The sequence below is a fragment of the Topomyia yanbarensis genome, chromosome 2, assembly GCF_030247195.1.
Source record: "Topomyia yanbarensis strain Yona2022 chromosome 2, ASM3024719v1, whole genome shotgun sequence".
Taxonomy (NCBI): Eukaryota; Metazoa; Arthropoda; class Insecta; order Diptera; family Culicidae; genus Topomyia; species Topomyia yanbarensis.
Window position 1 is genome coordinate 368,855,450 of NC_080671.1, and position 18,438 is coordinate 368,873,887.

General features: G+C 41.7%; 1 protein-coding gene across 13 annotated transcripts in view; it reads right to left on the minus strand.

Moving 5' to 3' along the window:
• Positions 1–18,438, minus strand: part of LOC131684476 (uncharacterized) — a 231,462-nt gene that overhangs the window by 152,910 nt on the left and 60,114 nt on the right. For 3 of the 13 annotated variants that reach the window (XM_058967394.1, XM_058967397.1, XM_058967390.1), the window contains one exon: positions 4,672–4,708. The exons of the other annotated variants lie outside the window; for them this stretch is intronic. The gene's annotated coding sequence lies outside the window, so the exon portion shown is untranslated. The remainder of the gene's footprint in view (positions 1–4,671; positions 4,709–18,438) is intronic. 13 annotated transcript variants of the gene reach the window in all.

Sequence of the window (18,438 nt, forward strand, 5' to 3'; positions counted from 1 at the left end):
AATAAAAGGCTAAACCCAATAGGTCTGGAGCTGGAACAGTTACTATAAATGAAATAGAAGTTAAATTCGAACAAGTTACCCATATACAGCTCCATCACTTGAGAAACTTTATATTGATAACATTCAGAAGTATATACCAACGCGGTTTCGAATATGACAACGTTCAAACCAAGATCCATATATATGGATGAAGATATAATTAAAGTACACCTACAAGACCGAAAACATTGATGGATTCATGTTAAAATACGGAGAAGAGAAATTCGACACGGACGATACTAGGAGATACTTTGTCATTGGCATTCCAAACGTCATTTGAGACGTGAAAATGCGGCTGACCAATCTATCTATTGCAGTAGTTCTGTGCCGTCTGACATTACCATTACATTACATAGATTACCATTACCTACAACGAAACAACGATTGCGTTTAGTGTCTCCAAACTAACTGATGTCGCTTACCCCTACGTTGTGATTTTCTTCTATTTCACCAGAATTTTCCGGTAGGATGAAGGCCACTATGGGTACACGTACCCTACTTTCAGCATGCAATGTTACTTGCACAGGCAACGCAGATCACCGACGGGAAGCAGCGGCAGAATGACGATAGCCACCAAAAGCAACTCGCAATTAAGGCGAGCGGAAAAACGAGAAAGAAAAAGTCTCGACGACGACGGCTGATGCACCGAACGACAGGTCATCTCTGCACACAATTTCACCAGGGAAATCTTCTTACAGGTAGGTGTTCACAGTAAATCTTTCAGGTAAGTTCACCGTAATTTATTTTATCACATACAACTTATACTTTGCATGCACAAACTAACTACACATTTATTTTTTCAGGATCGAAATAGGAGCGATCTCGTCTGGTTGCAGGTTTATTCTCGACTGTCATGCTAGTCACGCTTATAGAGTGAGCTAATGTTGGCTCACTACTTCTGATCATTACCCGGTTGCCAGAAGGGCTAGAAAAACCGGTACAACGGGTGCCCGGTAGCACCAATCTTTGCGTGAGAAAAGAACTTCTCACGCAGTGGGACCAAATACTATTGCGTGAACCAACACTAACATTTAGCACCACCAGTAAATAAGCGAATGGCCGATGGAGATGGACATACGATAGGTAATACTTCACCGCTGAGAAAAAGAACACACTGCATCAACAAGCCCCGGCGGACAAGCTGACACAACTAATAGATATCGGAAACCGTGAAAAGTCCCATACATGAGCCACTCTATTCAGGGCAGAGCCGTCAATAGAGAGCACCTAACGACTTAAACAAATACCTCTAGATTATAAACAAAGGTGCCGCGTGTCTGAATCAGTCGATACTTGCATTTCAAACGAGCAACATTATGACTATACGGTCCGGACAGCACAATAAGCGGTGAGGCTACATCCAAAAATGATGTAGCATTTTTTGAGTGAGTTTTAACACCCCTCCCCTATCGTATCATTTCGTTATAAATTTCTAAATATAGCCCTGATAATTATGTAGCTTAACGCGACAATTAAATTTAGTAACAAACGTAATATCGAATTTTTGCTAGTAATAAGCAAATTATAGTTCTACTAGGGTTGTGGTACCGGTAATACCGGTAGCTAAAATCCGGGAATCCCGACGGGCTCGTTGTTGTCATGTTTCGTGCACGTCGCTTTTTTATAGAATATTACTAACGTAGAGTTAAAACGAAAATCAAAAAGCCATTGCCTCCAGAAACTGATGCCGGAAAAAGAAGTGTAACCGAAATAGCGGGCGTTCCACAGGGTTCAATACTCAGCCCAACTCTTTGGAATGCTATGTACGGCGGAGTGCTGATGCTGAGCCTCCCCACGGCCGTAAAGATTGTCGGTTTTGCGGACGACGTGGTGCTCCAAGTGAATCACTAGAGGAAGTAGACGTACCGGTATTACCGGTATTACCGGTACCACAACACTACTCATCACAAAACCGAGATGATGTTGATAAGTAACCGCAAAGCAGTGCAGCAGGGTTCGGTCAGAGAGTATACCATAAACTCAACGCGAAAAGTTAGACAACTGAGAGTAATGATAGACAACCGGCTAAGCTTCAATAGCCGCATCGACCACGCATGTGTAAGGGCCGTAAAAGTGATCTCGGCACTATCTCGAATCATGCCCAACAATTGGGCGGTCAGCAGCAGTAAAAAGCGACTACAGGCATGGGTGACGGCACTGCAGACGAAGAGGAACACATCTCGACTGAACAGCACGTTCAGGCTCATGGCCATGCGGGTGTATAGCGCGTATTGAACTATCTCGTCAAAGGCAGCCTAAGTTATAGCTGGAACGATTCCCATAAACCTTCTATTCGAAAAAGATAGCGAGTGTTATAGGGAACGAGGCACGAGAGGAGTCCGTAAACAAGTTCGGACTGATACCTTAAGCAAATAGCAATTTCAGTGGGATAACGCAGTAAATGGTAGATGGACACATTGAGTAAGTCCTGTGGGTGTTTATGAACAGAAATTCAAGAAATAGGTTCTGCCACGCGAGATCGCCGTACTGCATCGCGTGCGGTGATGCAGAGGAAACGCCTGAGCACGATTCAAGCACGAGCAAAACCGAAATGGGAACCATTGTCGGAGAGGTAATTAACATGAACAATATTGTCCAAAGAATGTGCGCGTACAAAGAAAAATGGGAATGGTGAACAGACCAGTCGTGTCAGCGTTGCAACGAAGCTGTCGAGAGGAGCAACGACCAGCAACGTAGCAGTACATAGTTTCGGGTCATCGAGGCACCGATGAACCGAAAGCTACACTTCACAGGAATCGCCGGACCGACCTTGAAACCAGACAAGTCAATCTGCTGAAGAAAGAGAAGGTAGACCAGCGGGCGCGACCAGAGTAGGCTAGATCCACCGCCGGGGACTAGACTGAGCGCACGCACCGTCGACGATAGATCGTCGGGGTACAAGAGAACCGGAAGTCATCCTCCCCCGGAATTGCAGGACTGACCTTGGCAGCCAACCGACCTGCATCGAGATAACGGTATCGAAGTCGGAAAATTTCTACGTCGGAGTAGGCTAGGCCCATCGCCGGGTTTAGCTCGAGTAGATCGTAAAGTAGCACCGGCAAAAGGTCGTCGGTGCGCATGTGAACTGGAAATCCACCCTACACCCAGAATCGCAAGACCGACCTTGGCATATGCCCGGGTAACATCTGTTTCGGAAGACCTTCCGCTGCCGGGGAACTCTTCGTCGGAGTGGGAAAGATCCTCCTTCGGGGACTATTCCGAGTAATCCGTAGCGAATCACCGGCTTGAATCGTCGAGGCACCAATCTCGGTCAATCTCTGGAACTGGACGCAATCCTCGACCCAGAATCGCCGGACAGACATCGGCATTCTGTCGGACTGCCTCTAAGCTAGAATAACGCGTCTGTCAGTAGTTGCGGGAGTCATTATTTCGTCGGGAACTCTCCGTCGAGGCTAGCTCCACCACCGATCACGACAAAACACCAGTATAGGGTCGTCGGGGTACCAGTGAACCGGAATCCACGCACCAACCGGAATCTCATGATCGACCATGGCATCCAATTGGTCAACGCAGAGAAGAGCGCATGAACAATATCATCCCGTGCAGGACTGATATGGCAGTCATGAGACCAGCGAATTAGTACGACCAACTAGACCTGGAATCTATTGAAGTGCGTGAGCACAGCCTCCCCCCGAAGTAGTACATTCAAATGGAATCCGGGGGATCAGGCAAATGTTAGACTCCTTTATATTTAGAGAAAAATACATTTGTAATAGACAATCTACCATTTTATAATTTATTTATTATTGTAATTTAAACTCAATGATACAATAGTTTTGTAATGCTTTTGAATTAAACTCGTGAAGAAAGACATTGTTCCAAGATGAATCTTCCGGCCTGATAATCAACCGATCGCATCACAATATATGCATATAATATTCGCACACGAAGAGAAAGTAAATTTTCTTCTTAGAATTTGTTCCTACCGACCGTACAGTATTTTGCTGTATTCTCATTACTCGCACCAATAAGAAAATTCATTCAATACACGGGTAATTTGATTACCGGGTGAAAATCTAGCAAACTTTCATTATCAACTTGTTCTTGTCCAAGGAGTAGCTAATATGAATAATAACAACAATAAATCACGTTGAACCCCACCTTTCTCAGTTTTAGCTTCCGGCCGATGTTGATGGACACCGGAAAACGCGCCGTAGCGAAACTCTGAACGAATACCTTCAGTTTCCCATCAGGCCTGTTTGCCAACAGAAGCGGTGCCTGAAGTTGGCGGAAAAGAGAATCTTCGTAGAAAAGTTATGAATTTAAATTTGAATAAATTTTGCATTGCATAACAAACAACAACACTTCATCTGGATAACCGTCTCAAGGTTCTACCGTTAATATATAGGTATACGTATACAGACGATAAACAGAAAAATTGCAGGAATGGAAATGCGAAGTGTGAAATGTATAGTGAATGGAACGTGATAGACAAGAAGTCCGCAACAGACAGTTGTCGGCGGGGAAGCTATATAATCAAATTTATTTTAAAGCTCATTTTGCATTTGAAACAACCGAATAATCTCAGAGCTATTTAAAAGATTTTCTATCGAAAAAAATATACACCAAACGATTACACAAGATTGTCCTATAAACATTCCGGATAATTACCTGTTTATGATTATCCTAGGAAATGTACATAATGTATCTGAAAAAAGAAAAGAAATACGAAGCTCATTAACAGGTGTTGATATTTATTTATTGGACTTTTTCTATGATGTTTGGATAGTTTAATCCAGAGGCGAAATATCTCTTGTCAAAATCGTACCAAAATGACGAAACACGGTGTCAATTTTAATACCACCAACCACAATAATCTTATATTAGGGATGTCAGTTAAAGGATTTCGCCACTTTGAAGACAAAAATCACATTGAAGTGTGTACGTCCGTTCAGTTTTGAATAGCAATGCATTAAAATTGTCTCCCGAAATTCTCGTAAAATACGGAAGCACTTGTTTGTCAGCTTTAATTTGCTCAGTGCCATGTGACTAAAGTGACAACTGTCCCTAAACGAACTAAAATTGGAAATTCGTGTGCAAAACCATGAACCGTCGCCAAGAGATTACTATCATCTCACTTTATTCGTATTCTTATCCTGGATCAATTTTTAAACTTCCCGACTGTTCTTCCTCTTCTAGTGCACCGGTGGAGTTCTCGTTTTAATACACTAGGGTTTTCGCGGGCCACAAACAAGCTACGTGGCTTCAATGCCAGCAAAGACAAAAATATCGCGTTTCAAAAATGGTACACCGGCTTCCAGAATCCTACCAAGGAAGAGGGGATGAATACAACACGCTCAGCCAAGGATGTTTTCGAGCGGAGCTGAAAATACGAATAGAACCAATAGTAATCCACCAGAAGGAAAAGCCATTTCCGGTTATCTATTTTTATCTCAATAGCACGGTGCAACTAAATCAAGTTTATGATTCCAGTTCGCCGCAGCTTAGGTGAAAAATCATTAAATCCATTTATAATCCTAGGGAAAGCGCTTCCGTAAGATTGAAATTATATCTGCCTTATTTGCAAGTACGGATACTGAAAAACTTAGCACGATGAGTCGGAGGTTGATCACGATTGCTTTCATATACAAGGTAATGAATTCGTAGTAACGTTAATGCAAATCGACTTTCCAACCATGGGTCATATGGCAGAATCTCATATCGGACTAAGTTGTTTAAATATGAAGATCAATGATATTTTAGAAAATGTCCCATTTTCAGCATGTGCAAAAAAGAAAGGCAACACATGACTTTAAATTAGAATAGCTTCGGCAAAGTTGATCGTTGCGTTGTGATGATGATTTGGGCGGATTGCACACCTTCAGCGTTTGTTTATGCATATGTGGGATGGACTTTGGTCAAATATCATCTTAGTGCTTCAACGGAAAATGGTGTAAAATGACCATTGAATAGTGCTCCGAATCTCTCTAACTTTGGTTTCACTTCATGGAATTTAATTTTGTTGAATTTTTCTGAAAGGGCATTGGGAGGGGTTGAAAATGGGCTATAACTTTTTTTATTGGTAATGCCATGTTTAATTCAAAATACTATCAGTTTCGGATTCCTCAAACAGTTCTACCATAATTTGTTGTATTTCAGTTCTACATTTTGCCGAAAAATCTGGAATATAGCACGATCGAAAGACTATCCTTTGTCCAGAATGATATTTAATCAATATATTATTTCCGCCTTTCTCAAAAGAAAGTTCTTGCAATTGCTCTGAAAATAGATCACTATTCGATTCAGCTCGTCGAATACGGCAAATTTCTTTGTGTGCTTTGCTATAGAGCAGAAAAAAATCTTCAAAATGACCCTGAAAAACTACCAGCTCTGGGAATGGGTTTGAGAAGCCACCACGGCCCATCAAAACAACTACTCTTGCCGAGAAACCTGGTTCCTCCCCTTCATTACCTTATAGCATACGGAGAGGGGCTATATTACGTGCATAGTGTCCAAGCTAGTCCAATTACTTTGTAGTTATTTCGCTCAATAGAGTTAGAGCGCCACTGCTCGACACACCACCAGATTTCGAACATCCATAGACCATTTCAGAATGTAACAAACTACAGATTGTCCAATTCACTGAGCTCCTTGGCTCCCTTGTGCCATTCAACCAAAATTTCTTGAACTCTTTGATTCCCTGTCCACTGCCTTTTAGCACCGCAACTACTTTAAGGCCTTTGATTCTCCTCTCGTACCATTTAGCACCACTTCCTTGATGAGCCGTTCAGCTCCCGACTTGTTCGCGAACTACTCGGTCTAGTCCCCGATGATGGACCTACCCTTCTCCGACGGAGAATTCCGCGGCAAGAGAATATCTCCCGAAACCGAGCCAAAGTGCCGAGGTCAGCTCGGTGATTCCGGTGGACCAGGGCGTCCGGGTCGCTGGTTCCCTAGACGACCCGCGACTGGTTGTTTCTCGTTGCGGTCTACTTAGTCTATTCCCCGGCAGTGAATCTAGCCTACGCCGACGGAGTGTTCCCCGGCTAGAAAGTTCCCCCGATACCGATTTCTTTTAATTTCGCTGTATTCCTCTCAGGCGACCAATAGGATACCGTGGTCCGCATCCGGTGCTCTTTCACAGTCTCCTCGACTTGATCAAGCCCACTCCGGTGGAGTTTCCCGACGGTGATTGCTCTCCCGTAACCGTTGCTCGCTGCTCATCACGCCATTTGCACGATAAGGTGATCAGGATCTGTGTCAACACTCTGTTGACCGCGTACCTCGTGTTTATGTCTTTTGTCATTTTGTAAACGACATTATCCGGGTTGAAGTGTGCAAGTATCTCCTTGTGTATCGCTTCGAACCTCGGACATTCGATTACCATGTGCTCCAGTGTCTCTTCGACGTTTTCACACTCTGGGCACACCGGTAACGTTGCGTGCCCGAACCAATGAACGTACTTCCTGAAGCAGCCGAGGACCGACAGGAACTGAGTCAGGTGAAAGTTCATCTATACATGCTATCTATTGAACCACGTCGCCAGGTTTGGGATGAGTCGGTAGGTCCACCTTCCTTTCTCCGTATAGTCTCGTTCTTGCTGCCACCTGGCCATCTTATCGATTCTCACCACCATCTTCCTCCCGTTTCTGGTGTTTTTCCGATTATGGCCCTCGACATCCTCCGCCAGGATGATGCAGATGGAAATCATCCCGCGAAAACGCATACTGTCTCCGACGGTATTGTTCTGTTTGCGTTCGCGACTCGTACGGCTGTCAGTCGGAACGTCTTGCTCGCAGCTTTTCGCGGCTGCGCTTGGTTTTCAGAGTTGCACCCCCGCCTGAACCCCAGTACCGATGACGAAACATTAGCTAGCAGACGTCTCGGGCTGCTTCTCGGGTGTCGACGTTTGGCATAATAATCGCTACCTTATTCGTTGCCTTCGCCATCCTTTTACAGGCGTAGTCGACATGGCTGTTGAAGCTTAACCGGTCGCCGGTTAGAGTTCCGAGTTTTCTGAGTGTATCCCGCAGACATATAGGCCTAAACGAGGTGAGATTGCCCGGTAACATCCCCGGTTTTAACAGCATCACCAGTACCACATTTCGGAGAAGTTGCCATCATCTAAACATTTCTGCAGCACCATCCTGAACGTGTCCGGATATACCAGGATGCCAGCTTTCAGAGCCACATTTGGACGATGATAGACTCCCTCCCGTCTCTCCAAAATGTGCTAACAGAACCTTCATTGTACAATCGTAAGTCTAACTTCACTGAAACTTACTGAAGGATACATCCTACACTCTACTGCCTAGGCATTGAAGTCACCACCAATGGCTACTGATCGGTTAACTGTTCCAACATTAGAATGAACTGCTCCACTATCCACGTTGTAGGTGCGAGGCAGATGCATATGAAGACGCCGCCGTTGATTTGGGCGATCACGAAGCCTTTTGCTTACGAGTTTTCCGAAGTCCCTTGATCGCTTGACCCACGAAATAGCTCGACCTTTCATTCATTTAGTTCCCGACAATCCTCTTGCTTTCCATCATCCTCTCCATATATTACGCTGTATATAGGTACGTACTTGAGCCATTTTTCCCCGTGCTCCATTCGGATATTACCCAGCGGTAAATTACCGCAAGGCCTTTATCTATGGTTCCTGTGAGCTGGTTAGCTAGCGTTTTCGTGAGCTATTTTAGCCTTCGTCTCAGTGATCCATTTAGCTCCAGATACCATGAACCATATAGCTCCGGTTTACTTGAGCCATCTAATTTCCAATTTTATCCCTATATCCCTTCCCAAGGTACTACGCCGCTGCAGCGCGCTGTGAGGATTTATCGGTGACTAGCAGCAACAAGTATCGAACTAACATTCTTTCTTTCCTCCAGATGGTCTGCATTCGGACGTTGCCGGTGTCGGTATTGATCAGCATGCAGGAATCCATATAGGTTGCACACAGTAGGTCATCGTGTTATTCTGACATTTTTTTTCCAATAATCCGATCCCTTAAGCTTATGCTTATACTAAATCGCTGCGTAAAGGGTACAAATCCTAACTTTATAAAGTCATGAGTTCGACTTCAATTTAGACTGTTTTCTGCTACGTTTCGCACCCAGTTGGATTATTGCAAATATTGAGCATCGCAAGGTAAAAATCGAGCAGCTTTTCACACTGTGAAGGAAGCACCTATCATTATGCAGAAGGTTTTACAGGTCTCTTGGCCCTACTATTTACAATGAAAAATAGTTTTTCGCCCCAAATACGCTAGAAACGAGTTGAGCATGAAAGGGTTAAAATCGGTGAAAACCATGCTGGTGCAGCTTTTCAGAATGAATGTTGATAAAAGCCTAATCAAAAACCCCCTCGATATCCAAGAAAAACTGATGCCACCTGTTCTTTGCTAGCAAAGGCCATTTGAATTTCTGTTGAGTGCAACGCAAGACAATCGTTTATCCCTTTCCTTTGCTGAAGCCACAATGTGTATCTGACATTAAGCCATTTACTGCAAATTAATTGTCGAGGCGGAATAGCATCATTTTTTCGAACAGTTTCTGAACACAGTTCAGCAATGCAATCGGTCGATACGAGTTGTGGTCGGAGACCTTGGACCTTTCCTGGTTTGGAAAGCTATGATACTCACTTGCCTCCAATCATATGAGACAATCTTACACTCAAAAAACTTATTAAATAAATTCAACGAGCATCATTTGACGGAGTCTGGCAGATTCTTCAACAAGTTGGATTGGATTCTATATGGTCCTGGGGCTTTATTGTTACATGATAAGACCCCAAGTGAGAACTCCACCATCGAAAAAAGGGGTTCGGTCGCATTATATTCTACGCTCTTTTCCGGTTTCGCATACGCCGGGTCATGGTCCAAAGAGGGCTCATCTATATTTCTCTCATCAATCTGTTATCGATCCGGCGCCAGTAACTACGTTTCTAGGCTATCATTAAAATCTTCATTCGCGTTTCTACCGTCGCGTACTGTTGATTGTTAACGGGTAACTCTTTATGCCGGAAGGTCTCATAAGCGGAGGCCTTCTCCGCGTATGCAACTAAGAACTCTTCCGCAACTTGTAAGCGTTTGATCAGAGATTAAATTGCGGTGTCGTTAATCAAACCAGTCAAGTCTTTCTCCGAAGGAACTTCTTGTCCGGGTTATATTTTGCCGGATATCGCGGACGTGTAACTCCTCCGCTCAATATCGTGTGACGTCATACGAAACATAGATTGTATTCGGTGGCTCAGAGCCGTTAGCAATACTAATAAAGATTGGCCGATGGTCGATGTCGCAGGGGTAATCATACAATCTTATGTCGAGCAAAGGGACAAGATTAAGGCACTCCGGGGCGCTGGAGGTGGAATCCGTGTTCAAACTGGTCATATTAAAGTTGTCACAAGGTTTATGGAGTGAGGTAAATTGATTATCACCATGAAGACCGTACCATGGGATTTAAAATCATCTAAAACTAGCTTCGGCACGAGGAGGAGTTTCGCAATATCACCAACCGTCGGTGACCAACTGAGGCTTTAGGGGGAATGTAGATGAAAGCAATGCAAAGTGTCACCGAACGAATATAGATGGAAGCAATGCAAATTCTTTAATTCTAGTTTGACAACGGAGACGCCTGGAGTCCAAGAGAGGTTGATCCGAAAGTTGAAAGAATAGCACTTTTTGATTTCAAAAAGTACTTCGCAAGAGTCTTCCCGATACAAGCGACTAATATTAAAATCGTGGAAGTTGAGGTCTATTTCAGAAGCAAGCCATGTTTTGCATAATACAAATGCATGGAACTTCAAACTATTTATCAAAATTTTAAAAGAAACGATTTTCGGGATAATGTTTCTCCACATCCACTGTAGTACACTAATCATATCCATGGCCTCGTTCGATGAATTAGCTATCGAAACAATCGCTGAACGGAGGGGTTATTTAGCAGTCATCAAGAATTTACTGCGGGAAAAAACTGAATAATGGGAACATTTTGGAGTTTTGATGTTCCAGGAAATGCAGGGAACTGCTTATTCCGAACTTTGGTACTCCATCCTTCAGTTTCTGAGACCAGAGCTACTTGCTTCGGTTTTGCACCAGTACTTTTTCTATTAGTTATTTTTGGAGGAACGAAGCTTCAGAAAGTAAACGTTCCTCTTTTTTCTACTGCTTTTAGGCATATAAGAAGATGTTCCCTCCTGGGGTTCATCAGAGTTGCATTCGTCAGTAGACAGGTTGGTATACATTCGTAGAGACCGATGATGTAGCTCTCATTAGCATTTCTGCAAAAGATTGCCTAGAGCGTCCCTGAAGGGAACGCTTCAGTTGCTCCTGGCACTGTTTGTATACCCGGACATATCACGAAATCGACACATTTCCCACATCGAACCTTAATGCTGCAATGAGAGACTGTGTGTCCCAATTGTTTGAATTTAGTTCAGTTCATGACCCGGGGCATAAGAAGGGAAACAGGTAGACGAACCTTGTCAAAAAGGTAATAGTCACATTTATTAGGTAGTTGGGTAGAGCAGAACCGGCGAAGATCACTGGATAGGAATCTGAGTTGACATATACCCTTTTTCCGTCAGCTGCGACTGAAGCTGAATGCAAAAGTTTGCAGTTCACTATCTTCACTGCCTGAAGCATGGGGTCTTTAAGACGCCCAACCTAATGTGTCAGCAGATTCGCGCAAACTCGAATCGGAGACGACCTTGTCAATTTCAACCCGATTAGCTGGTGCATATACTCTGTACTCCTTCGTAAAAGGCCAGTATCCAGCAATATCATTTGCCTACTGCAAACTATTTACCTCCACCCGAAGCTTATCGGAGAGAATTTTCGAGAATTCCGTTACAGTCGAATATCGTTCAGTCAGAACTCGAGAAATCTGTACATAAATTCAAACACGTTTTGTCTTTGACCCGGAAGAATATCTTGTGGGGCCCGGTTGAGGAGGATGGGTAAAATTTTAGCCTGGGAGTTGATTTTATTTCGACATCCACATCACCTTGAGCGAATCATAGTCAGGAGAAATCATAGCCCAGCACAGGATGGTACGTGATACAAGAATAATAAACATAAATAAAAAAGCAATACTTAAATTGTATAATGGTATACAGGCAGCTCGCATGAAAAGAAACACTTCTACTACTCTGCTGGTCGAATAACGGTTAATGCGTACACACAAGGGAAGAAACAAATTTCAAAACCTTGAAAAGGTGTAAAACACTCAAGGTAAGTTTGAAAGCGGATTAGCTAGCTTTGCTTTATAGTGCTACACTACATGAATTGTATAGTCCCTGCGAGTGTCACCGAACGAATGACTTCCGCCTCAGCTAAAAGGGTTACTACGCATTATTCGTACAATCACCCTTGTTCTTATTATTGCTCTAATAAGGTTACTACAAGTACAAAAATTATATTGATCATTACCTTAATTTCAAAGCCACCGATGATACAGCGACTTTAGGATACTTTCGTACTGACATTCCTTTCTAGCGAAAACAGCTCTTTTCAGAGACATCATAAAAGAAATCCCTTTTAAGGTCATAAAAATATTCATAAAATTCCATAAACACAAATAAGCTCTGGTAAAACTCGAAAAAAAATAATACGAGAAAATATAATTCGTTACTGATATACCATCAAATGAAAAGACATTTAACCAATATATTTTACATTTAGTAGTGTACTTATACGTCATTAGTTCGTTTTTTTTTTTGCGGTAAACCACGATTTATGTAATCTACCAAACTAAGGCTTGTTGAAGTGCGAGGTGATGTTGCAGAATCTTTTCAAATTGGGTCTGACGTTTTGACCTTTCAGGGAAGGGATATTTAAATGACTAATCAAAATTCCGGGAAACTGTGCTTTTAGATTTTGTATTTTTGAAGCTTAATTCATATGTAAGAAAATTCCAATTAAATCGTTTTTCTCCTAATTATGGGCATGTTTCAGTTATTAGAATTTGTTACACCCATCTCAAATTTGAACATAATGCAGAAGACAGATTAATGTGACGAGTCCATTATCCGTTGAGGAAATCGGCATGAAACTTCCCTTTCTGCGTCGTAAATAAACGTGTGCTTATCGAACCTTCTTCATAACTAAATGTGATTTAAAGAACGACCGCGAAAATTAGTCGATAACATAATGAAATTTTCGTAAAACACTATGAATCATAAAGAGAACATGTTTGTCTCCTTAAATATCAAAGCTCGTATTGTAATGCGTTGTTTGTTTTCATTAAAAAATATGTGATCTCCTAAAATCACCTAAAACTCCTCCACCAAATCATATCCGAGAGAGCCAAATGTTTCGGAAAATGATTCAGTTTTATCTCCCCACATAAATCAACATAAAATACAAAATGGAAAATAATAATTAAATATTTTAAATCGTCGAAAGTTGTGCATCCAAATTTCGGAATCTAAACTATAGGCATTTTACTGTATTTTGAATGCCAAACAATCGTGATTTAAACTTTTACTGCTCAGTTAAGAAAAATGATTATGTTAAAATCTAGTTCATGTTATGGCATAGTTAAATGCTAACGGTGTACACATGATAGGACATCTGTTTTATTAACAACATAAAAGGCCAACACTGCAGATACCATACGTGCTCTCTGCTTATATAGCTTCTCTAGTTGCTCTTGTGCCGTAAATATATAGGGCAGCCTGTTGTATATCCTTTCAATTTCAACATGATACAAAGCCCGAATGTATGTGTGCTACAAAAGCTCTTTATCCAATTTTACGATCTCGTATTTTACCTCGCCTAACCAACTAGTAAGCAAATCGTTAAGCTATGGACCAACGTGTTGTCCCCTCGGGAAGTGCGGGTGGAAATTTTGATTAAAAATTTCCATTTTTCTTTCCTCCTTTCAATACATGTTTACATTTTCCAGCCACTGTGCAGGGCACAACAAAAAGTCATCAGTTTGATTCGCAAACTTTTCCAACAACCAACCAACGGAAAGATAGCATCCAAAAACACCTCGGCAAATTTGAGTCTCTCGCTAATTTCATTCCCATTTATGCAGATTGCCATCCCGGAAGGGGCAAAGCATACAGTCAGCATGTAGGGTATATGATTTCTTATTCGTCTCAATAGTGCCCCTAATTCTTCGAATTCTCGGAGTATCATAAACGAAAGTCGTTTTATTTTGTAGTCAAATTTTTGCATTATTCCTAGGATATAGTAAATTCACGTAATAATGATACTTGCTTGAAAAATACTAGTGTTTAAAAACAGCGAAAGTGAAAATTAACAATTGGCCAGTTACCCCAGCTCGGTAGTTTAGCTTTTAGCTATTCGTCCCTCCACATTTAGGAATCCTTGGTTGTAGACACGAGATAAATTCAAATACGCACAGGATGACGAGAACAATTTGATGTTACCGCAGTGCTAGAGTTAATTGCATATTTTGCCCCTATGTACTGCACCATTGCACTCGACCTATAATCGACGATTTACGAAAAAATTGGATCAACATTATTACTTCATCTTCAAAAAACAGTACAATAACAAAACAACGTTAAATACTCTAAACTTCGAATCGGGTGCCCCATTTTTTTAGCATTCTCTACCATACTTCTAATTCGTTTATAATATAAACGTTATAACAATGATTTGTTGCAATTAAAAATACCGAATCTAATGCCCACTCGAATGACCAGAAAATAGGTCGTACACCCTGGTAAATCACGGTACGAAATTAGGGATATATTTTGTTTATCTCGTGCTGTGCAGAGCATATCATGGATCGCAGGTGCTAAAGTTTATTTGACCATAAAAAAAACTGTGCTACTGCTGATGCTCGTGTAGCTGCTGGTAGGTATGCACTGTCACTTGCCAACTGTTATCGTTCTCGTAGACGGTAGCACAGCAAAACGGTAGGACGAAATCTGCTTACTACAGTTGAAATACCTTGCCGCAGAAATAAATAGCGAGGAACCAGACAGCCTGTAGGGAGTGCACGCATACGGGAAACTAGCCACAACTTAGTTTTTTTTTTACTCAATTTGCGGTACTGTTGAACAAGTTGAATTTAGGTAAATCGCGCTGAAGGGAGTTTTTTATCTAACTGCGGGGAAATCACAACTCATAGCTAGGGTTTCAAGACTTACCCATAGGTTGAATTGGGGAGTGTTCCGATTGTAGCCATTTTTGTTGGTGTGAAATGCTGCACAAAGTTTCATCGTAAAATCGTCGGAGGACAGTTAGAAAAAGTTATCAACTAAGTGATAGAGGTCAAATTTAGCTTATAAAAATATCCTTGAGTGGGAGGAAAATGCGATGTCATTGGCAAAATGTCATCATTCCCGATTGTGACTATTTTGAATCACTGAATAGATTTATGGTCATATTTGTTGCATCCAATTCTATGTTCTCGTTTGCCACATTCCAATATTTCTGTGATTTTCTTGTTATTTTATTAGTTGGTTTATTTGATAGGCACATTTGCGTTAGCTGCCTTTCTCATATAGAAAGGTTATGCAATCACTCTAAAATCATCAACCTAATCCCGGCCCGAATGTCATATGCCATTCGACTCAGTTCGTCAAGATCGGAAAATGTCGGTGTGTGTATGTGTGTATGTGGAAAAAATGTCACCTCTGTTTCTCTGAGATGGTTGGACCGATTTGCACAAACTTACTCTCAAATGAAAGGTACAACCTTCCCATCGGCTGCTATTGAACTTTTTATTGATTGGACTTCCGGTTCCGGAGTTACGGGTTGAAGAGTGCGACCACACAGCGAATTTCCATAAAAACTGGAATGAAAAATTCTAAAAGGGAGGAGTAAGCGAAATTTCAAAATCGAATTTGCAATTTTGATGCCAAATGACTTTAAAATGCATGAAACGTTGAGATTTGATGCGATCTCGAAAAAAAATTTTTTGCGAAGATTGACTTCTTTGGACTTTAGCACATTTTGCCTTTCTCATATAGAAAGGTTATGCAATCACTCTAAAAACCTAATCAACCTAACAATAATTTTTTGACATATAGGCTTAGATAGAAATATGCAGTGAGGGGTTGCTACTTTAAAATTAAAACTAGTTCAAAATTTCTTTACAAGTTGAAAATTTTCGGCAGGGTCCGGCATCCGGATCTTCTCCTTGATCCGCCGCTGGTTTCAAGCGATGTTTCAGTATCGACACATAGTATCTCAAGATCATGGCTGTCGATCCATTCTATGTATGTGCAAATCGTACAGAATATGTAATATACATTTCCACCATTGTATTGAACATAACCAACCATGGAATCGTAGTTTGGACAAACGAGAAAGGTTTTTTGACGTAGGACTACGTCTTTGTTTTCGATATGGGGGTGCACTCTGCAAATTCTACAAAAATGGTATGTAACGAAAAGTGGTCCAATTTTAAACGCATATAATTCAGCCATCTCACGATAAATTTTCAAATTTTTTGCCCAATTCGCCCCGAAATACGTCTAAGAATAGATTCCAATAGATAAACCCAAGAATTTTTGATATCATAGCATTAAAAAATTAAATAATATACAACCTTGTCAAAATATCGCGCATTAATACACAGAAGATAGCGCTTCCCAAGCCCTGTACGACGGATTGGTGTACCTAGCGCGCAACGCTTCTATGAATGACGTCATCATCGACTATTTAAAGAACGGACTTGGCCAGACACGCTCAGTTCCCTGTTGAACGGCTGGCGAAGCAGATCACTGCGCTGTGTTTTTTACAGCCAGCGTAGCTGAGCTAGAAGTCCGTTACACTGGCTGTGGAGGGACGCTACCCTGTGTCGTCCAACAGGCGACCGCTCCAACTGCTTCCTAAATGCCGCTGCAATGTTGCCAGTAAATTTTTGGTTTAACTAGCACATGTATTTGCTATTTTCGCTTGAAATTAAGTAATGTAGTGGTAGTAATAAGCTTCCCATTTTGGTTTAAACGCAAGGACAGTTTTTAAAACAGGATTTGATTAATTGATTTAGCTCATCTAAGCAATTTTATCAATTCTGTAATTTAAAAGGAATTTTACGGAACTTGGTGAATTTGGCCCCACTTGCAACTGGTATAATCAACCTGCACAAAGTGTTGCATAACGCAGGGCTGTTTTTTGGAACAAAATCATTCAGCCCTTCGCTATGCAAAATCACGATATTATGACAGATGGGCTAAGCGCGGCCGTTCCTTTCAATCGGGAAAGGCCGCGTGGAATTTTGGTGAAACGCGCTAATAGTGTCGTGGTGATACTAGTTGTCTATGGATTTCCTATGCAGGTGGGACTGTTATGCATATCACAGCAGTATGAACCAGTACACGGTGCGTTACATAGCGGTACTTTCCGAGCCCCTAATCGACCGGAATGACATTTGGTGCGCACTTTGTATACTTGGCTGAACAGCTGTTCACAGGCTTTCTAAAGAACAGCTGATCAGCCAAGTAAACAAAGAGAGCGCAGCAAATGTCATTCCGGTCGAGCTGGGCTCTGAACGTAACGCTTGTAACACAGCGTATTTTGATTGATAGCGAGTGGGTAAAATGAACAGATTCTGGTGACCTGCAAAATGTCCTGTATGTATGCAATGCGCCGCGTTCGAAAGCATTTTCCGATCAATGCTAATATCCCAACAAATTATGAGCTTTGCATACACACAGGGCATTTTGCAAGCAAAAAAATTGTCACGGAAGAATTGAATTTTCATGACGTAATATTAACCATTTCACAATCCTGTGGCATCGAAACACATCTACAAACTTGGGGTTATCCATGGGTGTTTGAACTTTTAGGATCTGTTTGAGAGCAACTAGAAAGCTTGTTCTATACATGAGATGTGATTATATTGTCTAAAATTTGATTTTTCTTCACCGGTCCGGGTGTTTTTTCCCACACACTAAGTACTAAGAAAATAAATATTTTACATTAAGTAGTATAGTCCTACGTCTACAGTTTGTGCAACCCCATAGGGCTGCCCCTTGTAGTTTTTTACATTTCAAATACCTTAAAACTAGGAAGTCATCTTGGACCTCTTCTTTCTATACTCTTCGTAAACGACCTCTGCAGTGAATTGTCGTCGACTAAAGTCATGTATGCAGTTGATTTGAAAATGTACCGTATTATAAAACCTATGGTTGACTGTTGCGCTTTGCAAATTAACCTCGAAAGGGGTATGGATTGGAATGACAGAAACGGCACGAGAGTGAACATTCACAAAATGCAGTATAATCACTTTCGCACGATTACAATCGCCCATTGTTTTCGAATACTTGATGTGTTCTGGTCCTGTAGAACGAATCGCATCGGTCAAGGATCTAGGTATCACTCTCGACTGTAAACTACGTCTCACCGAACATGTTTCTTCTGTCATAGCTCAATCCTACGTTGTACTTGGACTCATCAAGCGCACAGCAAACAACACCCACTGATTTAACTGATCTTTACTCCCGAAA